The following is a 24,483-nucleotide window of genomic DNA, read 5'->3' on the forward strand; positions in this document are numbered from 1 at the left end:
AGGCAAACAACAGTTCTTTATGCAAGTCTGGCTCCTCACTAGCTTTATTAGATAGGTTGCAGGATAAATAAAAACATAACACAGGAACAAACAAAGCCCTAGACCATCCAGTCACTGACTACACAACCCTGCATGCCCTGACTATCAACTGGAGGGCTTTTCTCTGCCAATTAAAACACAAGTTTCCTGCAACCTTTTACTCACTTTTCACACACAGTGTTTGCAGCCTCTTGCTGTGTGTGCTACGACTCCTTGTCTTGTCCATTTCACTGTTGTAGGTGTCACTCACAACCCTGGCTGTCACCAGAACCCCTGCCTCCCCCCTTTACAGCCACCTTGCTGTCTTCTGGGGAGAGCCCAGACTATTCTGTTTCATTTCCTTATATCTAGACTTCCCACATTTCTGCTGGCCTCATTAATTAGGCACCTGATGGGCATCTCTGCTAGCTCAGCTAGGATAAAGGACTGGGAAAAATGCCCTTTCATTGCCCTCAAACCTGCCTCAATGCCATATATCCCCCTCTGCTCAGACCACTAGGAAGGAGCACTTGACTTCAAAAGACAGTGTCCAACTGCCTTTCCTTTTACTTTATCAACTTTGTCCAACAGGTTTTGAGGCACTTGGCTTACTGCTTCAGCAGATTTTATATGCACCACTTCAATGGCTCACCCTTCTTTCATTCGCACTTTCACCAGCCACGAGCACAAGACTTTTGGTCACTTTTAACAAATCCCTTGTAGAAGGGATTTCCAATGCCAGGTTCTTCATCTTGTTCTGTGCAGTGCTCTGGACACAAGGTGTGGACAAGGCAGATGCTCCAGGCCTTAAAATTCTTCTGTCTACGGTTTGACCACAGCCCAAACTTGCCGGTGGCCAACCAAGCTGTTACGCCGAACGCTCCGGGTCCCCGTTCCTCCCCGGAGCGCCCGCCTCATCTTCGTTGTTGCAGCGCCCCGGTCAGATCCACTGACCGGGTGCGCTGCGGTCCCGCCTTCAGCCGGGATGCGATTCGCGATGCGGATAGCGCCCGCTCGCGATGCGCACCCCGGCCCCCGTACCTGACTCGCTCTCCCTTGGTCCTGTCCCGGCGCGCGCGGCCCCGCTCCCTAGGGCGCGCGCGCGCCGGGTCTCTGCGATTTAAAGGGCCAGTGCACTAATGATGGTGCCTGGCCCAATCTTCCCAATTAGCTTAATTGGTAATCACCTGTGCACTTCCCTATATTACCTCACTTCCCTTGCACTCCCTTGCCGGATCTTGTTGCCTTAGTGCCTAGTGAAAGCGTTCCCTTGCCTGTTCCTAGCCCGTGTTCCTGACCTCCTGCCGTTGCCCCTGACTACGATCCTTGCTGCCTGCCTCGACCTTCTGCTACGTCCGACCTTGCTTCTGCCTACTCCCTTGTACCTCGCCTATCTTCAGTATCTTCAGCAGCCAGAGAGGTGAGCCGTTGCTAGTGGATACGACCTGGTTACTACCGCCGCAGCAAGACCATCCCGCTTTGCGGCGGGCTCTGGTGAAAACCTGTAGTATCTTAGAACCGGTCCACTAGCACGGTCCTCGCTATCCCTCTCTGGCACAGAGGATCCACCTCCTGCCAGCCGGCATCGTGACAGTAGATCCGGCCATGGATCCCGCTGAAGTTCCTCTGCCAGTTGTCGCTGACCTCCCTACGCTGGTCGCCCAGCAAGCTCGTCAGATCGCCCAGCAGTCGCAACAGATAGCGCAACGAGATCAACAGCTGGCATACTTGACCTCCGAGGCACTGCGTATTCAGTCACAGATACAGCAGCTGCAGCCGCAGATACAGCAACAGCTCCAGCTGCAACTACCATCTCCTCCGCCGGCTCCTGCAACTCCTCCGCAGCAACCGGTCCTTCCTAACCCCTGCTTGTCCCTGCCGGACAAATTTGGCGTAAAGATCGCCCAACGAGATCAACAGCTGGCATACTTGATCTCCGAGACACAGCGTCTTCAGTCACAGTTACAGCAGCTGCTGCCGCAGATACAGCAACTTCAGTCACAGCAGCTGCTGCCGCAGATACAGCAACTTCAGTCACAGCTACAGCTGCAACAACCATCTCCTCCGCCGGCTCCTGCAACTCCTCCGCAGCAACCAGCCGTTCTTAACCCCTGCTTGTCCCTGCCGGACAAGTTTGATGGGGACCGCAATGATTCTGCCACAGCCACAGTCCAGTCCTTCTTCGCTGAGGTCCGTGGTGTCTTCGAGGAGCCTGCCCGAGCTTCTTCTGCCGAGATTGCCCTGCTGAACCTGGAACAGGGTGTTTCTTCCATTGGCGAGTACGCCATTCAGTTCCGTGCTCTTGCTTACGAGTTGTCCTGGAATAGTGAGGTTCTCTGCGCGACCTTTAAAAAAGGCCTATCCAGCAACATTAAAGATGTTCTGGCCGCACGAGAGACTCCTGCTGACCTACATGAACTCATTCATCTTGCCACTCGCATTGACATGCGTTCTTCCGGATGGCGTCTGGAGCTCCGCCTGGATATGGACTTTGTTCGCACGAAGCGTTTTTTCTCCCCGGCTCCTCTCTCCTCTGGTCCTCTGCAATCCGTTCCTGTGCTTCCCGCCGCGGAGGCTATGCAAGTTGACCGGTCTCGCTTGACACCTCTAGAGAGGACACGACGCCGCATGGAGAATCTTTGCCTGTACTATGCCGGTACCGAACACTTCCTGAAGGATTGTCCTATCCGTCCTCCCCGCCTGGAAAGACGTACGCTGACTCCGCACAAAGGTGACACAGTTCTTGATGTCAACTCTGCTTCTCCACGCCTTACTGTGCCTGTGCGGATATCTGCCTCTACCTTCTCCTTCTCTACTATGCTCTTCTTGGACTCCGGATCTGCAGGAAAATTTTTTTTGGCCTCTCTCATCAACAGGTTCTACGTTCCTGTGACCAGTCTCGCCAGACCCCTCCTAATTTGCATCGGACCTCATCACGGAAAAATTGAGTTTGTTTTCCTCAGGTTCTTTGGCCCCAAGAAGAGGGGGAGACCCAAGGGGGGGGGTACTGTTACGCCGAACGCTCCGGGTCCCCGTTCCTCCCCGGAGCGCCCGCCTCATCTTCGTTGTTGCAGCGCCCCGGTCAGATCCACTGACCGGGTGCGCTGCGGTCCCGCCTTCAGCCGGGATGCGATTCGCGATGCGGATAGCGCCCGCTCGCGATGCGCACCCCGGCCCCCGTACCTGACTCGCTCTCCCTTGGTCCTGTCCCGGCGCGCGCGGCCCCGCTCCCTAGGGCGCGCGCGCGCCGGGTCTCTGCGATTTAAAGGGCCAGTGCACTAATGATGGTGCCTGGCCCAATCTTCCCAATTAGCTTAATTGGTAATCACCTGTGCACTTCCCTATATTACCTCACTTCCCTTGCACTCCCTTGCCGGATCTTGTTGCCTTAGTGCCTAGTGAAAGCGTTCCCTTGCCTGTTCCTAGCCCGTGTTCCTGACCTCCTGCCGTTGCCCCTGACTACGATCCTTGCTGCCTGCCTCGACCTTCTGCTACGTCCGACCTTGCTTCTGCCTACTCCCTTGTACCTCGCCTATCTTCAGTATCTTCAGCAGCCAGAGAGGTGAGCCGTTGCTAGTGGATACGACCTGGTTACTACCGCCGCAGCAAGACCATCCCGCTTTGCGGCGGGCTCTGGTGAAAACCTGTAGTATCTTAGAACCGGTCCACTAGCACGGTCCTCGCTATCCCTCTCTGGCACAGAGGATCCACCTCCTGCCAGCCGGCATCGTGACACAAGCCTGTATCACCCATTTGTAGGACTTCTAAGACATTCTCCACAATTCCAGGAGGTTTCCCTTTAATGCACCTGTCCATCTTCACCTTGAGAGGGACTCTTCTCCAAATTCTACTTCTGCAGACTTTCTTCCGGTGTTTTATGGAACGAATCCAGTGCCTCTCAGGGTTTCTACCTTAACCCCATCTTCTATCACAGTGACCTCTTTTTAAGGACTGCTTTCTTATTAGCCTTTTCTTTAGGGACACCAACCTTCACAGGCTCATCTGCAGGCTGAGAATTCTTGGCTCCTTTAGGCCTTTTTTCACCTGCACTTTCAGATGTGTCACGTACTTTACTTGCAGCTTCTGCAGTCATCTCTGGTTTAACTTCTGCCTCAGAATTTTCACCATCCAATGTCAATATCTGTGCAGCTTCAGATGACTTTTCATAAGGTTTTACATCAGTCTCAGCTTCAGAGGACTCCCATATGGTTTCACCTCAGTCTCAGCTTTAGAGGACTTCTCTTTTACTTCAACACAGTCTCTCCGCTGCCCGGCAGAAATGTCAAGGGCTCCTGGGTCTGCAACCACATCTAGTCCAGTGGTTCGACCTTCCTGGTCACGATCCATCTCTGGTCCAAATGTCACATCTCCTTCACTCATGACTCTGTCTGTGACAGTAAGCGTAGCACTCGGCTCCACATGTACTCTCTTCAGTACTTCTGCATTATCCACAGACATCTCTGTAGCTTCTTTTTCGGTCACCTCTTCCAGATGACCGCGCAATTTTAACCCCCCTTTGGGCTCATCTTTATTTACAAGGGTTAGCATAGCTTCCTCTTTCTCGATCTCAGTCACTTCTTCCAGGTGACAGCGCAATTCTAGCCCCACCTTGGGCTCATCTTCAGCTGACGGATGGAACCCATGTTCCTGTGCCTGATCCGTTTCTGGTTTTACTGAAGATTCGGTTTCAGTCAGAGGCACCCTTGTCACTTGAGTCCCTGGATCTTCTTGGACTTGACTCGCAGTCTGTTTTTCAGCTCTCCCAGCAGTCTGGCAGACCCCTATCTGACATATATCTAGTGACTGCTGACACTTCCCGTCCTCAGCCTCTGTTGAGTAACTCTCAACTAGTGTGTGGTGCAAGTCAAGTGTTGTGGGCCTATCAGGTGTACCCGCTCTAGTTACCTGACAGTCTTCCCATAATTGCTGAAAAAATTGAAAATCCATCCCCAGTACTACATCAAACTCCAAGGAGGGCTCTATTGCAACCTTGTGACTCACAATACCATAGGGAGTAAAAATACAGACATTAACAGTTTTATAACCCCAAATAACTGCCTGAATAGACACTATGATAGGGTCTGGCTTCACCAGACTTAATATACCCCCAGGCTCTAGCAAACAAATCAATTTTTACCACCTACTACCAGCTCACACAGGTTTTCTTTTGTCCTGTTTGAATTGGCAGCAGTACACATTACTTCAGTAAACACAGGCATGCATTTTTCACACAAAACAGTATCACATTGCACATGTTCAAAATTTACAGGACAGTTCATAGCAATATGACCTAACTCGTGCAAAGTGCCCTTTGTAACACTTTCTCCCAGCCCTACATTCAACATTTTCTGTTCACCAGACTTTTTTAGTCCAGCCTGCAGAGTGTGAACAGTCTCATCAGTCTTCAAGAGGGTTTCCCCACCCTCACATGATTTCACAACTAGACATTGGTTGACGTCACCTTGCACAGAGTTCACACAGTCAAGTACACCACCCACCATTATCTCAGGACCCTTTTGTGTGTGATTTCTCTGCAACACTCTCCCCCTCCCAAAACTGCCAAAAATTTGCAAAATCTCTGCCCAGTATAATCTCTATCTGAAGCTTGGCACACACCTCCATAACATGGCTCACTGTCCGATAACAGGTTTCAAAATCAATCAGAACAGTCTTACCAGGCTCTGGTTGAGTCTTCAAAAAGGGTATTGTGTCCGGCATGACTCTTGATACAGCCTGGTGACAGTCCAAATCCACAAACAGTGGGATTCCACCCACCATCAACTCACGGGTTCTCACGTCCATCATTTCTGGCCTCCTGACCAGAGGATCATCAAGTGTCAAGTCGTCCTCTTGCTGAGCAGCAGCTAATCTCTTTAAGGGGACAACTGGTTGCTGTCCACGTCGGTTGCTTCTAGCAACGGCATTTCGACGTCAACCCACTTTTGCAAAACAAATATTCCCACACGGCTTACTGCTGTTGTGCTGCGCCGGTGGCCCGTCCACCTGTCTCCTCACCTGAGAGAGCACTAACTCACTTGATGCGATCCATTGCCCCTAGCAGCACTTTCACCACAGGCTCATTCCTGCTCTTGTACTCCACAGCTGGGCTTGTCCACTTGCAACATGCATGGTTGGTTGCTCCTGGCAACAACTTCACTGCAACTCACCCATTGGTTGCTCTTAGCAACGTGCTGCCCACATCCTCCACCAATTGTAAGGATTTCACCCTGGGGATAGCTCTGGGATCATCCTTGACACAGGACACGTTTCTACTTGATTCAGCAGGCAAACAACAGTTCTTTTTTCAAGTCTGGCTCCTCACCAGCTTTATTAGATAGGTTGCAGGATAAATAAAAACATAACACAGGAACAAACAAAACCCTAGACCGTCCAGTCACTGACTACACAACCCAGCATGCCCTGACTATCAACTGGAGGGCTTTTCCCTGCCAGTTAAAACACAAGTTTCCTGCAACCTTTTACTCACTGTTCAGGCACAACGTTTCCAACCTCTTGCTGTGTGTGCTAAGACTCCTTGTCTTGTCCACTTCACTGTTGTGGGTGTCACTCACAGCCCTGGCTGTGTGCTCCTCACAAGGACCCCAGCCTCCCCCTTTACAGCCCCCCAGCTGTCTTCTGGGGAGAGCCCAGACTATTCTGATTCCTATCCTTATATCTACGCTTCCCACATTTCTGTTGGCCTTATTAATTAGGCACCTGATGAGCATCTCTGCTAGCTCAGCTAGGATAAAGGACTGGGAAAAACTCCCTTTCATTGCCCTCAAACTTGCCACAATATATATATATATATATATATATATATATATATATATATATATAGTTACAATAAATAAGAAGATTCCACACCACTTTCCCATTCTAAGAATTCTTTAAAGGGGTACTCCGGTGCCAGAAAGTTAAACAGATTTGGAAATTACTTCTATTTAAAAATCTTAATCCCTCCAGTACTTGTCAGCTGCTGTATACTACAGAGGAAGTTGAGTTGTTCTTTTCAGTCTGACCACAGTGCTCTCTGCTGACACCTCAGTCTGTGTCAGGAACTATCCAGAGCAAGGGAAAATCCCCATAGCAGACCTCTCCTGCTCCAGACGGTTCATGACATGGACTGAGGTGTTAGCAGAGAGCATTGTGGTCAGACTGAAAAGAAATTCAAAAATAAAAGAACTTCCTCTGTAGTATACAGCAGCTGATAAGTACTGGAAGGATTAAAATGTTTAAATAGGAAGTACTGTAATTTACAAATCTGTTAAACTTTCTTGCACCAGTTGAAAAATATTTTCCACCGGAGTACAGCTTTAAGGGGGCAGGGGAGAAAATAAGGGAAAAGGAGGGGGAAAGAGGAACGATAATGTATGTTTTAACATTCCTTTTTTGCTATGGGGTTTTATCCCCATCCTATTTTTTTTATTACAGGTCATGTGACCTCTTTGTGTGAAGAAAAACAAAACAAAAACATTACTGACATTATTACACTGACATTCAGCCTGTGAGAACCAGCCTTTTGCTAGAACATATAGGCTTCAGTACTTGGCAGACAGGAGGCCATCAGCTGGCCTCCTGCTGCCATGGCAAATATCGGGGCCTCACAATCGCATTGCTGGGTTGCTAATGGGGGCAGGGGAAGCGCCCTCCCCTTGTCAATCCTATAGATGATGTAGTCAGTATTGACCAAGCTATCTATTGTATGACACTGGCGAGACCGGTGCGATCTCTGCAGCTCTGCCAGGATCCTGCTGTGATTGACAGCTGGGTCCCGCCAGCGATCTCCTACAGTGTGTTGCACAGAGCAGGAGATTATTAGGACGTATACATAAATTAAATGGTGGGAACGTACCTGCAGATTGGACGTATGCATATGTTCTACAGCGGGGAGGGGTTAATACAAACTGTAAGGGATTCTTTATTGTAAGAGCAGTGAGACTATGCAACTTTCTGCCATATGATTTTGTGTTGGTTGATTTATTGAAGAAGTTGTAGAGGGGCCTGTATACTTTTCTTTAAAAAAAAAGAAAAGCTTTTCTGCTTCAAGGGCTTTTTGCCTTCCTCTGGAACAACACAGTGGGGGTTTTCAGGTTGGACTCAATGAACCCTAGTCATTTTCTAACCTTACTGACTATGTAACTATGTAACATAACATGACACAGTTTGTAAGGTTGAAAAAAAGACAAGAGTCCTTCGAGTTCAGCCTAAAACTCTACTTTGTTGATCCAGAGGAAGGCAAAAAATGTAGCGGAATGCTGCACTAGTATTTACCACAGTGCCCATGGTAGTAGTAATTGAAGCTAATTTTAGGTGGTGAAATCTTTGATTTTATTAGATAACATGAATAGATGATATCATCATTATAACAGCACCATCTGCTGATTATGTCTTGAAAGTCACTGGATAGATGCATTAGCACAACTGCAAAGGAAGATTAGTAATATTGATTACCAGCCCCAATATTTATACTAACAAAATGCTAATAGCAGAACCAACAGTCCTTTCATTAGCAATAAACATAGAAATATAATACAACTAGATCAGACCTGGCAGCAATATCCCAACATTACATTATGTGTTCTGACAAAAAACATTGGCAAATTCAACATTATATGTTCTGGCAAAAAAAAAAAAAACGTTGGCAAATAGAACATATCTTTTCATTGGACAATCAGGATGTTAAGCTTTTTGGCTTGTCCTTGACTAGTAACAGCATATTCCCTGCAGTGCATGATCATAGGAACTGCATATTCTGGAATCTTCACATACCCCATACCTGGTGAAAGTGCCCACCCCAAGCACAGATATGCCATCCAAACCTTCATTTGAGGATTTAAACGCTTGTTTAGTCTTATGTGGGCGTATCCAACTGTCCAATTCATCTATAATAAAAATGAAATAAGTTTGCAAATACAGTTTTGTGTCGTGAGCTCCTATGCAGACCTGCAGTCTCTATGGCAACAGACTACAAACTAAACCTGTGTAGTCTGATACAACAGTCATACTCCTTTACATCTGTTTGCTACAGAATGTTTGGGTTAGATGGAGAGGTTGTAGGACCAGTCTTCATAGGAATTATTTGTCATCTGGTACCATGGAGACACATGGTCTGGGTGAAACTGTAGGTACAAAACATGTTTTTGTATTTTAGATACAGTGAAGCATTAACAATTGTAGATATATCATTTCACTATATATGGACAGATATGACAAGAGATAGGCAAGATGTAATCCAGAAGAACATATTTTGTGATGAAGTCAAAAGACTGTTTAAAGGGGTAGTCCCACCCTAGACACCTTATCCCCCCTCCCATAGACTTGCATTGAAGGGAACGGGGCGTGAAATCACACGGGGGCGAAGTCCTGACGTCACAGACTTCCGTTCCCGTGGTCGCGACCCAGACCCTCCAGCGCTTCCGGACAAGAAACTGGTGGGTGAAGTCAAAAGACTGTTTAAAGGGGTACTCCCACCTTAGACATCTTATCCCCCCTCCCATAGACTTGCATTGAAGGGAACGGGGCGTGACGTCACACGGGGCGGAGTCCTGACGTCACAGACTTCCGTTCCCATGGTCGCGACCCAGACCATCCAGCGCTTCCGGACAAGAAACAGGTGGGTGTCGCATGCAATATTGCGGGGGTTCTCAGCGGCAGGACCCCAGCGATCAGACACCTTATCCCCTATCCTTTGGATAGGGGATAAGATGTCTAGGGTGGGAGTACCCCTTTAAGGTAAAAAACGATTGAGGTGATGTTTAAATGACCAGTGCTAAAAATATATTTTCTGACCAAGGACTGCAAATAGAACATTTCTAACACCATTTATTAGTGACGCTAATGTAGTATTAGAATGGTTGCCATTTATGCTGAGCAACATTTCTAGAGAGCAGCCATCACACTGCACAGATGTGCTCGGGGACTTGTTATTCCCTGTGTTGGAGCTTATGAGTCAGATTTCTCTTGCTTAAATGTTTATGTGAAATCATTTCTGAGTCACATATTTGCATCATATACAACCTGTTTAACTATCAAAACAGTATGCCCTTCAGCCGTCGGCTAATGATTAGATGATGTTTTCCAGCAGTGTCCTGCCGTGTCACATGGCTGCCCATACGTCTAGTGCCCATGAACGGCACTTCTTATTATGTAAGCATGCTGTCATGCTATTTATTACTCGCTGAAGCTTCAGGGTTGTGATGTAAAAATCTTTGGTGATGTCCCTTCCTAAATACTGTAATGTTACCAACTGTATTAGCTTTATAGCATTAACACTCGCATTACTTGGGAAATCTATTTTCATATTTATTTATTTTTTTTCTTTATTAAGAGGGCAGTCATGTAAAAAAAAATATTAAAAGTTTTTTGTTCTGTAATGTAATCTGTTGCTATTGATACTATTGATACTTTCAGACCTTTCACTAAAATGGTCACAGTGGTCGGCCTGCTCAAAAGTCGTATGGGAAACTGTGCTACTGGGCATGTGTGACCACCTGCAATAAATGCATTATGTGGATCTGAGAGGAAAAAAAAACATGGCACCTTAACAAATATGTAACAGTATTATCTAAACATAGTTTTATTATAAAATTATTCCAATTGTAAAAAAAAAAAATATTTTGTGTGATTTAATACATAGATGTACCGTATTTTTCGCCATATAAAATGCTCCGGCATATAAGACGCACCCAATTTTAAAGGATGAAAATCTAGAAAAAAAAAGATTCTGAACCTTCAACCTGCGGACCTTCAAATGTTGCAAAACTACAACTCCTGGCATGCCCGGACAGCCGTTGGCTGTCCGGGCATGCCAGGAGTTGTAGTTTTGCAACATCTGGAGGTCCGCAGGTTGAAGACCACTGGTATAGGAGGTAATACTCATGTGCCCCCGCCGCTCCGGACCCGTCACCGCTGTCCTGGATGTCACCCTCCATCGCTGTCGCCGCGTCCCCGGGGTGTCCCCGTTGCTCCGGATTGTCTCTGCTGCCCGGTATCCTTGTTCTCTGTCGCCGCCATCACGTCGCTACGCATGCCGCTACGCACGCCGCTCCTATTGGATGACGGATGACGGGACGAAATGCACGACGACGTGATGACGACGAAGGTGAGCGCCGGCCATGCAGGGGATCCCGGCATGGAGCAGACACCGAGGAGGCAGGTAAGGTCCCTCCCAGTGTCCTGTAAGCTGTCCCGGACGCCGCAATTTCACCACGGCGGTCCCGAACAGCCCGACTGTGCAGCCAAATTAGTGCCAGTTTCACTTCAGACGCGGCGGTCAGCTTTGATCGCCACGTCTGAAGGGTTAAAACAGGGCATCACCGCGATCGGTGATGTTCTCTATTAGCCGCGGGTTCCTGCCAGTGATAGCTGCAGGGACCGCCGCGATAGGACAGGGTTTTAATGTGTATTTGCCGTATAAGACGCACCGACTCCCCCCCCCCCCCAGTTTTGGGGAAGAAAAAGTACGTCTTATACGGCGAAAAATACGGTATATTGAATAATTGGGCAACCCATTTAACTTATAATAAATATATTATATACTAAATCAAACTTGGGGGAGCAAAATGGGAGATATATGACACAATATTCATAAAGAATAGAATTTCAGAATGCACAAATAGCAACATGACATATGACAATGGTGTACAGCAGAAGTGAGGTGTTTCCTACTGTCAGGGGTTCTCAGGAAAACCTATCTTAATAACTTCTTTTAAATACTTAAAAATAGTCAATGCCAAATGTCCTACATTTCAGACCACTAATATATTTTTATTGTCGTGATTGTTCTCGTGGCTTTAAAAACTGAAGAAAAATGATTGTCTATTAACAAACGCAGAAACAAACAATGTCATGGGCAATTCCAAGTATACGACAGATCTAGCTGGAAGAAATCTCTGAGCAGATCTTGGAGATATTGAGAAATTTTGAAAACTTCCAGGAGTAAATTCCCTTAGCAGTTGCTATCTGGCGCTAGGAACTTGTCTAACACCTTGACTGTTATATAGCATACAGCTGATTATCATTTCCACATCCCTAATTTTCTTTTTGGCAATCTTTGTGTTATTTAATGAAAACCTCTACGTTTTTTGAACATGGTAAATAGGAATTAAAGTGCATAGTCTGTATTTTTCCCAATGGTTCAAAGAGCTTTAGGTAACCATTATATTTCATTTGTTTATAGTTTAGTAAATAGTTATTGAACAATTCAGGGAATCAGTCAGATGGACGTGAGCTTACGTTTAGAAATGAGTGGATATCAGGTGATGGACAGGATTATATAGTCAGGGGGTGTGTATTAGACATACACACCCCTCAGTGTAAATATTCACACCCCGACTATAATCCAGCCCATGATCTGATAGTCACTCTTTATTAAAATTAAGTCCACGTCCATCCAACGGTTCTATAAATTGTCAGACAAAGGATAAACTCACATTTCTCAGGAATAGGAGGGCATATCAAGAAACTGTAAAAGGTGTGTGATCAGGGAACCCTAAGCTGTTTAACAATGGTAAAATATATATCTATTTATATATGTATTTATTATTTAATATTATAGCATTAATGTGTATCATGTGTGTATTCCTCAACAGTCCTGCCGAGTGATTAGGAATACAGAATATACTGAAGAGTTACTTCTTCTTTGCCAGTATGCAAAAAAAAAAAATCTAAAATAAAAAAGAATCAAATCAATAGTTCAAGATATTAAAGATAGTTACGTATTTCATTAGAGAATAATGCCTTGTTTCAAATTCTCAATCTCATTTCCTCTTCCTCCTCCCTCCTTAAAGGAGTACTCCAGCGAAAATTTACTTATACCCTATCCGACAACTGGGGCCCCCCACGATCACCTGCTCTCAGTGAGGAGCGAGTGTCATCTACCTGTAGATGGCACACACTCCATTATTTTTATTGGAGCGCTGATGAGGCCTGAGAGCTGTACTTGGATCTTTTTGGCGCTCCCATAGAAATGAATGGAATGTGTGCCGGCTGCAGCACACACTCCTCACTGAGTGCTTAGTCCCGTTCCGATGATTGTGGGGGGGGCCCAGTTGTCGAACCCCCCGCGATCAGCTACTTATTTCCTTTGGATAGGGGATAAGCAAATTTTTGCCAGACATCTCATCATTCACTCTAAAACTGCAGTCGAGAATAGACAGGAACTATCAGCTCACTGAGGATCAGATTACATGTTAAAGTCAAAGGAGACTGGAGAAAAGGAGTTAGCCACATAGGCAAAGAGAAACAGTTCTAGTAAATATTCTATCTAACCCAAGGGTTTGATTCACAGCTTAGAATGCTTATTACTGCTGTATAATGTCTGCCATGCTGCTGCTGTTGCTTCTGAGGATGTGCTATAGAAATATAGCAGAGCAGGATATGTGTGTGGGTAGAGATTGAGCCAATATAAGGAAAACTTGTGATAATGTCATATAATGCCATATATAAATTCTATAATGAGCAGATAAATTGTTACTCCTTCTGAACACACACACGACAGCTTATTATAATAAGTCATATAAATGAGCAGGAATGCTTTAAACATGTTACAGTTAATGGAATCCCCGCTTTCTAGCCTTTTTATATTAGAAACAACATTGAGATACTGTGCTCTATAAGGAGTGTGTATTGTCTTATGGATGATCAATGTACTGTAATCTGTATGAATACCTATGCCAGTCTCAATTGTAGTATTTTTTCCTGTCTAGCCTTCTGTGTCTATTAAAAGGTAATGTTCAATTATCTTATCCCTTTACCAATGACACAAATTTTTATGGAACATCATTCATTGCTCTGCAAGCTATACTAAGTATATATTCCACAGTAGTGTGAAGTAGGCCAATATGTGCATATCAATCCTTGGACACCACAAATGCCAATTTTATGATTCGGGGGCCATTTCTATATATTATAAATCATGCTTACTGTGCCAAGAACGTCTCTGGAATCTCTCCATTAATTCAGTGTTAATTGCAAAGCCTGTAAACAAACACAGCTGCTGAGTGTTGGAACTCGATTTCTTGTATTAAAAAAGCACAGTTAAAAGTCTCGCAAAAGCTGAAGTGACATATGTGTGTGCATCATGGGCCCAAAGAAAATAGTAAAAATGTTCCAGGAACAATTTCTTAACCACAAGGTTATTAAAAAAAAATAAAAAAATACCCAAAGTGTATTAGACAAAACTGGTAACTAATGAAGTCAGCAGCACAATGGCATTGTAAAGTTATCGCCTGCTTCATTATAGGCTTTAAAGGTTCTTTAACGCTTTTCCCAGTCTCTCCATATGCCCATATAAAGAGTTTCTTCAAATTCCATTAATATTTCACAAGAATTCTGCACAGCGGTAATATTTTCAATTCAAAATTGTTTGTATTCTTATTCTTTACAAATGTAAAGTAGAATTGTAATAAAACAAAAGATATAGGGGAGATTTATCAAAACCTGTGCAAAGGAGAAGTTGCCTAGAGCAACCAATCAGATCGCTTATTTCATTTTGCAGAGGCCTTTTTAAAAAATGAAAGAAGCAAGCTGATTGGTTGTTATGGGCAACTGGGCAACTTTTCCTCTGGACACGATTTGATAAATCTCCCCCATAGTATGCAATGGTCCAGATTTGGCACATGCTTATGTGTGCCACATTTTATGCAAATTGGAACACTATACAAGAAGAAACCTGAAAAAAAGACACAAATTGCATTTTTTAATCCTACAGATTTATTATACACAAAATGCGGCTTTTTCACAAATTAAATTGGTGAAAAAATCCAACAGAATTGGGGTTTACATTATGTTTTTTTGTTAGTGGTTTGTTTTAATCCAATTGAAGCACAATTCGGCACTTTTTATTGGTGTGCTACAGTTTTCCCGAGACATGCACCACAAATCTGGTTAAAAAACAAACAAACAAACAGTGGGATAAAATCTTAATAGGGAAAAAACCCACAACAACAGTAAATCTTAGCCAATGCTTATACAAAGTACCATTCTTTTTGGATGAAGAATCACATCATAGGGAATATATGAGGAAACATGGCAAGTGTTTTTTTCCCTGCAGCGCCACTGCAGGGAAAATGTAAGTATTACAGTGCTGATTTAACTCAATGGATTACCTTAGTAATGGAGACCAGGACAGGTCTTCTCGAGTAAGAGACACTCTTTGTTGCTTCTTTCCATTCTGGCCAAAAGATATGGATCTTGAGCAGAGAATTCCCTTTAATGGCACAGAATTCACTATGTTTGTACATTGGATTATAGATGCTAAACAGATGAACTCTTATTTCCACTAAACCGTCAAGAAGCAATAGCTATCTTTTGTTTGTAGAGTGGTAAGACAAGACATTAAAGGACAGCTCTAATAAGAAACACCATTTTTAATGTTCCTTAATGTTCTCTGACCTCGTTTAGTGGTACTAAGGCAAGGCTGCTTATATTGGAGTGAGTAGCACATTTGTCTGTTTTTCAGTACATTGTAGAATCTTCCCAGGGCGTGTCTCTGTAATGCCCTACTGTGTCAGAAAAGAGAAATTATTATCTCTGGACATAAACCAAAATTGAAATAATATTTACGTAGATTTGCTAGTTTAAAGAGACACACACTGGACATATGTGGTCCATAGTCTTTGCGTGTCATATAAAAGTATTTCACGGTCAAGTCTATATCTAAATTTGGAAATAGGAACTATTTATCCTCTACTTTGGACTCTTTACTAAGTATTTTTACACTAATTAACAGAAAAAACTTTTAATGTCAAAGTCAAAAAAATACTACAAAGTAATTTACATTCATTATAATTATTGTGCATAAAAATTATATTGCGTATAATAATAATTTTTCTAAATTAATTTAGTTTTTAGTTTGGCAGGTATATACTTGTACAGAGCAGGCATTGTCCACTCTCCTGATGGCTCACAACTATGCATTAGTAGACATAGGCTCCTGCCTTTTCTCCATAGCACCCATAGCCAGCACTAGACCCAGTGCTGTAAAATTATATCACCGTATTTATCAGCATATAACACACACTGGCGTATAACATGCATCCTCATTTTAACGGGGAAATCTGAGTAAAAAATAAATAAATGTAAAATTAATGAATTGGAAGCTCTGAACTAAATGCCTCATCACTCCCCTCCCCACTTTGATTCCCCCTGCTCCCCTCTTGTTCCCCCCCTCCCTGTGCCACATCATTCCTCCTCCCTTTATCAGCCCCTGTGCCACATTTATCTCCCCCTTCCCCCTCCTCTGATGTGTGCCTCATTATTTTCCCTTGGTGCCCCCCTCCCCCTGCCTCATCAGTTACCCCCCACCTCCTCATTCCCTCCCTGCCTCATCATTTTCCCCCCTGCCTCATCATCCTGCCCTGCTCATCATCTCCCCTCTTCCCTGCTTTTCATATTTTTTATTTTCCTTACCTAGCTGTGCTCCGGCAGGCTCAGGTCAGGCGGCTGGCCTTGCGGGCTTTGTGGCCAGTAAAGAATGATGAGTGACGTCTCCTGCCAGCTCCTCTGCGCGGCATCAGGGAAGTCACTTGTCATTCCCTGCAGCTGCCACTGGTCAAAGTGGCCACAGAACCAGCTGCTTGTTAAAGTTCAGCAGCCCGGCCACGGCCATTTTGGAACAGTCAACAGCGGCAGCTACAGGGAATGATGAGTGACATCCCTGACGCCGTGCAGAGCGAGACGTCACTCGACATTCTTTACTGGCAAAGCCCGCAAGACCCACCGCCTGACTTGAGCCTGCCTGAGCGTTGCCAGGTTAGGAAACAAAAAATATATAAAAAGCAGGGGAGATGTGTTGGCCCGCAGCAGACGCCGCTGGTCACTGTTTTAAAGTGGCAGCGGCCGGGCTGCTGGTCTTTAACAGCATATAACAGCATATAACACGCAGGTAGGGTTTTTGCCTTAAATTAAAGTTTTAAAAGTACGTGTTATATGCCCTGGCTACAGGTGCTAAAGAGACAGGGCATATTTCCTAATGAATAGTTATAAACAACTGGGATCTTGGGCAATGGATAGTCTGTTCAGGTATTTACACGCTGATATGATAATTCTAGCCATTTAGAAAAATAATTATTGTGCATAAAGTACTGCAAAGTTGACAGCGGCGTCTAAAGGTGCCTGTATTCTGTCCCTGGTGGTCCAGTGGGGTGAATCGCTCCCCCTGCAGCGCGATCGGGCTTACCTCTCCTGCTGCGGCGGCTCCCATGCTCTGAATCATACAGCCTGGCAGGACCAGGCTTGATCAATCGAGCGCAGAGCACACAGATCAATGGGATTGTTTGTAATCTCATTGTTCTGTATGAGGAATCAAATTATTCCTCCTAAAAGTCCCCTAAGGGGACTAAAAGTGTAAAAAAAAAAAAGTTTAAAAACACACACATTAACCCCTTCCTTATTAACCTCCTGAGCGGTTATCCCGAGCGTGACTCAGAGTTAATTTTCCCTGCCAGGAACGGTAACCCCGAGCCACGCTCGGGGTAGAATTGCAGAGTTCCCGGCCGGGCTGCACGATATATCGCAAAAGCAATGTGATATAGCGATACGGCCCCCGGGAAAACATGCAATTATCTGCTCGGGTCGGCTCCCGTGGTGGGGGCCGGCCAGAGCAGGTAAAGAAAAATGCTAAAAGTCAGTGTTTCCCTACCAGGGGGCCTCCAGCTGTTGCAAAACTACAACTCTCAGCATGCCCGAACAGCCAAAGGCTGTCCGGGCATGCTGGGAGTAGTAGTTTCACAACAGCTGGAGGCACCCTATTAGAAAAACACTGAGCTAAGTGTAAAAGTAAAAAGGAGGAAAATAAAAAAAACTTTTGCTTACCTAATCCCGGTCCCTTCAGATGCCGTTCCCCTCCATGCGCTCTGGTCCCTGCTCTCTTCACTATTCATCTTACAGGACCTTTCCCTTTACAGCCAATCACAGGCCGCAGTGGTGTAAAGCCAGTGATTGGCTGAAGGGGAAAGGGCTTGTTCTGCAGCAAATACATAGTTACATAGTTACATAGTTAGTACGGTCGAAAAAAGACATATGTCCATCAAGTTCAACCAGGGAATTAAGGGGTAGGGGTGTGGCGCGATATTGGGGAAGGGATGACATTTTATATTTCTGCACAAGCATTAATCTTATTTTGTTCCAGGAATGTATCTAATCCTGTTTTAAAGCTGTTAATTGTTCCTGCTGTGACCAGTTCCTGAGGTAGACCGTTCCATAAATTCACAGTCCTCACGGTAAAGAAGGCGTGTCGCCCCTTGAGACTAAACTTTTTCTTCTCCAGACGGAGGGAGTGCCCCCTCGTCCTTTGGGGGGGTTTAACCTGGAACAGTTTTTCTCCATATTTTTTGTATGGGCCATTAATATACTTATATACGTTTATCATATCCCCCCTTAAACGTCTCTTCTCAAGACTAAACAATTGTAACTCCTTTAATCGCTCCTCATAGCTAAGATGTTCCATGCCCCATATTAGTTTAGTCGCGCGTCTCTGCACCCTTTCCAACTCCGCAGTGTCCCTTTTATGGACAGGTGCCCAAAACTGAACAGCATATTCCAGGTAAGGCCGTACCAATGCTTTATAAAGGGGGAGTATTATGTCCCTGTCCCTTGAGTCCATGCCTCTTTTGATACATGACAATATCCTGCCGGCTTTGAAAGCAGCAGCCTGACATTGCATGCTATTCTGTAGTCTGTGATCTACAAGTACACCCAGATCCTTCTCTACCAGTGACTCTGCCAGTTTAATCCCCCCTAAGACATACGACGCATGCAGGTTATTAGTACCCAGATGCATAACTTTACATTTATCCACATTGAACCTCATTTGCCAAGTGGATGCCCAGACACTTAGTCTATCCAAGTCATCTTGTAACTTATGCACATCCTCTATAGACTGTACTGTGCTACAAAGCTTGGTGTCATCTGCAAAGATAGAAACAGAGCTGTTAATACCATCCTCTATATCATTGATAAATAAATTAAACAACAGCGGTCCCAGTACTGAACCTTGGGGTACACCACTAATAACCGGGGACCAATCAGAGTACGAATCATTGACCACCACTCTCTGGGTACGATCCATGAGCCAGTGTTCAATCCAGTTACAAACTAAAATTTCCAAACCCAAAGACCTTAACTTACCTGTCAGACGTCTATGAGGGACAGTATCAAACGCTTTAGCAAAGTCCAGAAACACTATATCCACAGCCATTCCTCTGTCAAGGCTTCTACTCACCTCTTCATAAAAGCAAATTAGATTGGTTTGACAACTTCTATCCTTAGTAAACCCATGCTGGCTATCACTTATAATACAATTATCCCCTATGTATTCCTGTATGTAATCCCTTATAAGTCCTTCAAACTATTTACCCACAATGCACGTTAAACTTACCAGTCTATAGTTTCCTGGGGAAGACCTAGAGCCCTTTTTGAAGCTTGGCACCACATTCGCCTTGCGCCAGTCCCTTGGCACAATACCAGACACCAGAGAATCTCTAAATATCATGAACAGGGGTACAGATATTACTGAACTTACCTCTCTAAGAACTCTTGGGTGTAGTCCATCCGGTCCTGGGGATTTGCTTACATTTATATCACTTAACTTACCTTGTACCATCTCTACATTAAGCCAGTTCAGTACATTACATGATGTGTTACCAGCACTGACCTGTCCAATGTCAGCTCCTTCTTCCATAGTGTATACAGAACTAAAGAACCCATTCAGTAGCTCCACCTTCTCTTGATCGCCTGTGACAACCTCCCCATTATCATTATTAAGGGGTCCTACATGCTCTGTCCTTGGTTTTTTTGCATTTATATATCTAAAAAAATATTTAGGATTAGTTTTGCTTTCTTTGGCCACCTGTCTCTCATTTTGAATTTTTGATGTTTTTATTACATTTTTACAGATTTTATTAAGCTCCTTGTACTGTTTAAATGTTATAGCTGACCCATCAGATTTGTATTTTTTGAAGGCTATTTTTTTGTTGTTTATTGCTCTTTTAACATCATGTGTCAGCCATGTAGGATTTAGTTTTAATCGTTTATATTTGTTCCCCTTTGGTATATATTTAGCTGTATAGTTATTTAGAGTTGATTTAAAGATGTCCCATTTACCTTCTGTATCAGTATTTGACAACACCTCCCCCCAGTCTATGTCCTGTAGTGCAGCCCTCAGCCCAGGGAAATTTGCCTTTTTAAAGTTATATGTTTTTGCCTTCCCCGCCTGTCTTTGTTTTCTACATTTTAAGTCAAAAGTAACTATATTGTGGTCGCTATTACCAAGGTTTTCCCGCACAGTTACATTACCAACCAGCTCTGCGTTGTTGGAAATGATCAGATCCAACAAGGCATCACTTCTTGTTGGGTCCTCCACAAACTGGCCCATAAAATTATCCTGCAATAAATTTAGGAATTGTCGCCCCTTTGTAGTTTTAGCCAACCCCGGACCCCAATCTATATCTGGATAGTTAAAATCTCCCATTATTACCACTGTACCTGCCCGGGCGGCCCTCTCTATTTGTTTATGCAGCCGACCTTCTATCTCTTCAGTGATATTAGGGGGTCTGTAGATTACACCAAATACTATTTTTTCAGTATTTCCCTCCTTTTGTAATTCTACCCACAGTGATTCCACCTCCTCAGAATCATCACACACTATGGCATCGTTCACACTGACTTTCATACCACTTCTTACATACAGACAGACTCCACCACCTTTTCTGTTCATTCTATCCTTGAGAAACAATGTAAACCCCTGCAGATTGACAGCCCAGTCATGCGAGGAGTCCAGCCATGTCTCAGTGACCCCAACTATATCAATATGTTCCTCCAGTATCAAGGCCTCAAGCTCCCACATTTTATTTGCTAGGCTTCTGGCATTTGTGAACATACACTTTACATTTCCATCCTTTATGTTATTGGGGTTAATGGGATTCAAGGGTGTAAGTTTTATTTTCCTATGAAGCTTATTCCTATTAACAATTCTAACCCCTCCCTCCGCTCCACCCCCAGGTACATTTATAATTCCCACCTCTCTATCTACACTATCTTCCCCCTCTTTGCTGTAGGTTCCCTCCCCCCAAGTCCCTAGTTTAAACACTCCTCCACCCTTCTAGCCATCTTCTCCGCAAGCAAAGCTGCACCCTCCCCATTGAGGTGCAGCCCGTCCCTACGGTAGAGCCGGTAACCGACAGCGAAGTCAGCCCAGTTCTCCATGAACCCAAACCCTTCCTTCCTACACCAGCTTCTGAGCCACTTGTTTACCTCCCTGATCTCCCGCTGCCTCTCTGGTGCGGCTCGTGGTACTGGTAGTATTTCAGAAAATACTACCTTGGAGGTCCTTGCCTTAAGCTTGCGGCCTAAGTCCCTGAAATCATTTTTAAGGACACTCCACCTACCTCTTACTTTGTCATTGGTGCCAATATGTACCATGACTGCTGGGTCCTCTCCAGCCCCGCCCAACAACCTGTCAACCCGATTCGCGATGTGCCGAACTCGTGCGCCAGGCAGACAACACACTGTTCGGCGATCCCGGTCTTTGTGACAGATTGCCCTGTCTGTCCCCCTAATAATTGAGTCCCCCACCACTAGTACCTGTCTGGCCTGCCCTGTACTCTTCCCTCCCTCCTTATTGGAGCAGACACCCCCCTGGCGGTCAGAGGCGGTATCCTGCTGCAGTTCTGCTAGCTCTGTAATGGCGTCCCCCTCATCTGCCAAGCGGGCAAACTTGTTGGGGTGTGCCAGTTCAGGACTAGCCTCCCTGGACTAGGTTTGAAATCTGCCCGGCAAACCTAGTGTATGATGCTGCAGGACAAGACAAGGTGACACGGTGAGAAGGGGGGATGAATGTGACAGGGGGGGGGGACAATGTGACAAAGGGGGGAATGTAACAAGAGGGAAGAATGTGACAAGGGGGGGGGATGTGACAGAGGGGGAGGGGAATGTGACATGAAGGGGGGGATGTGACAAGGGGGGAAGAATGTGACAGGGGGAGGGGAATGTAACATGGAGGGGGGAATGTGACAAGGGGGGGGGATGTGACAAGGGGGGAAGAATGTGACAGGGGGAGGGGAATGTAACATGGAGGGGGGGAATGTGATAAGGGGGGGGAATGTGACAAGGGAGGGGGAATGTGATGGGGGAGATGTGAAATTCAATGCAAAAAATTGTACCGCTTTTGGTACAAATTTCCAGACAGAATCATACCACCAGGGAGGTTCAAAGTTTAAATCACCCCCCTTTTCCCAAATTCCATATAAAAATATATAAACATAATAAAAATAAACATATATGGCGTTGCCACCTGCGTAAATGTTCGAACTATGAAAATATATTGTAAATTTAACCGCACGGTCAATGGCGTACGCGCTAAAAAATTCCAAAATAGCGTTTTTTGGTCACTTTTCATACCATAAAAAAAGAATGAAAAGCGATCGAAAAGTCCGTTCAAAACAAAAATGGCACACATTAAAACTTCAGATCACAGCGCAAAAAATTTGCCCTTATACCACCCCGTATGCGGAAAAAATAAGTTATAGGGGTCAGAAGAGGACAATTTTAAATGTATTCCATTTTCTGCATGTAGTTATGATTTTTTCCAAAAGTACGACAAAATCAAACCAATATAAGTAGGGTATCATTTTAATTGTATGGACCTACACAATAAAGATAAAGTGTAATTTTTACCAAAACATTTACATAGTAGAAACAGAAGCCCCCAAAATTTACAAAATGGTGTTTTTTCTTCAATTTTGTCGCACAATGATTTTTTTTCCCATTTTGCCGTAGATTTTTATGTAAAATGACTGATGTCATTACAAAGTAGAATTGGTGGCGCAAAAAATAAGCCCTCATATGGATTTTAAGGTGCAAAATTGTAAGGGTTGTGATTTTTAAAAGGTAAGGAGGAAAAAACGAAAGTGCAAAAACAGAAAAACGCTGGGTCCTTAAGGGGTTAAGGTTACTCAGTGTTGCATTTCTCATAGCCTAAGGCTCTGATACCTATAAATGCAGCATTAAATGGCCTATGTAATTTATTTTATCATAGGGCTACATATGCATGGCCAATGTATCATAAACAATGGTTATATAGCCATCACAAATTCCAACAACTTTTATTTGTAAATTTTCATAGATTTGGTTAACAAAATGGAGCTAACGTGTTCCATAGAGAAAGCAGCACGTAAGTGTACGCCCTGTGCTCACTCCTGGTCTATGAAGCACAATCAGGAGCTCAACATGCTTCATACTAGGTTGCCCTGGTTGCTATCAGCAGCCGGGACCCATGGATAATGCCGGACACGTCACCAAAGTTATATGCAGCATCTGACATCCGAAATTGCATTGGTAGTTAGCTTAAGGTGCTCATCGGGACCACTGTGGCAAAATCATGGGGTCCTGACCAGCTGAGAGGAGGGCCGGAGGTCTCTTACCTGGCTCCGTGCCATCCAATCGGCGCTCTTTATGTGCAGGCAGCCTGCAGCCTGTGCAAGCAGTGCACAATAACGCTGAACAACGCTGTGCTATGGCATAGCATTGTGTATTGTATGCAATTGAAAATTGCAGGTAAAAAGTTTCCTATGATGGGGACCAAAAAATTATAAAATAAAATGTAAAAAAAAATATTTTAATAAATGTGAATAGACCCATTCCCTAACTCCCCTTTTCCTATTTTTCAAATAAAATAATGTAAACAAAAATAAACATAAACATATGTGGTATCGCCGTGTGTGGAAGTGTACAAACTTTTAAAGTATAATGTTAATAAAAGCTCACACGGCCCCATGTACAGAAAAATGTAAGTATTAAAGGGGTCAGAAGAGGGCAATTTCAAGCATACAAGTTTTCATTCAAAGTAATCCTTTTTTTTTAAAGTAAAATAAAACAAAACCTACATAAATTAGGTATCACTGCAACCGTATACTGCGTAGAAACGGTAGCCCCCCCCCCAAAAAATGTAAAAATTGCATTTTTTTATTTCAATTTTGCCCCACTAATATTTTTCTTTTGCCGTAGATTTTTTGGGTAAAATCAGTGATGTCATTACAAAGTACATGTTACGCCGAGCGCTCCGGGTCCCCGCTCCTCCCCGGAGCGCTCGCTTCACTCTCCCTGCGGCAGCGCTCCGGTCACGTCCTCTGACCCGGGGCGCTGCGATTCCGCTGCCAGCCGGGATGCGATCCGCGATGCGGGTAGCTCCCGCTCGCGATGCGCACCCCGGCTCCCCTACCTGACTCGCTCTCCGTCTGTTCTGTCCCGGCGCGCGCGGCCCCGCTCCCTAGGGCGCGCGCGCGCCGGGTCTCTGCGATTTAAAGGGCCACTGCGCCGCTGATTGGCGCAGTGGTTCCAATTAGTGTTTACACCTGTGCACTTCCCTATATCACCTCACTTCCCCTTCACTCCCTCGCCGGATCTTGTTGCCTTAGTGCCAGTGAAAGCGTTCCTTGTGTGTTCCTTGCCTGTGTTTCCAGACCT

At 44.8% G+C, this 24,483-nt stretch overlaps 1 protein-coding gene and 1 long non-coding RNA gene across 2 annotated transcripts in view; one reads left to right on the forward strand and one right to left on the reverse strand.

Annotated features, from left to right (window-relative positions):
* The window catches only part of BMP6 (bone morphogenetic protein 6), a 164,846-nt gene that overhangs the window by 45,411 nt on the left and 94,952 nt on the right, over positions 1 to 24,483 (forward strand). The gene's annotated exons all lie outside the window — the stretch shown is intronic.
* On the reverse strand, positions 8,335 to 14,000 carry LOC130273797 (uncharacterized). The gene is made up of 3 exons (XR_008844127.1): positions 13,945 to 14,000; positions 8,798 to 8,903; positions 8,335 to 8,442 (listed from the first exon to the last, which is right to left on the reverse strand). It is a non-coding gene; the product is annotated as an uncharacterized LOC130273797 (long non-coding RNA).

Source organism: Hyla sarda, chromosome 5, assembly GCF_029499605.1.
Source record: "Hyla sarda isolate aHylSar1 chromosome 5, aHylSar1.hap1, whole genome shotgun sequence".
Taxonomy (NCBI): Eukaryota; Metazoa; Chordata; class Amphibia; order Anura; family Hylidae; genus Hyla; species Hyla sarda.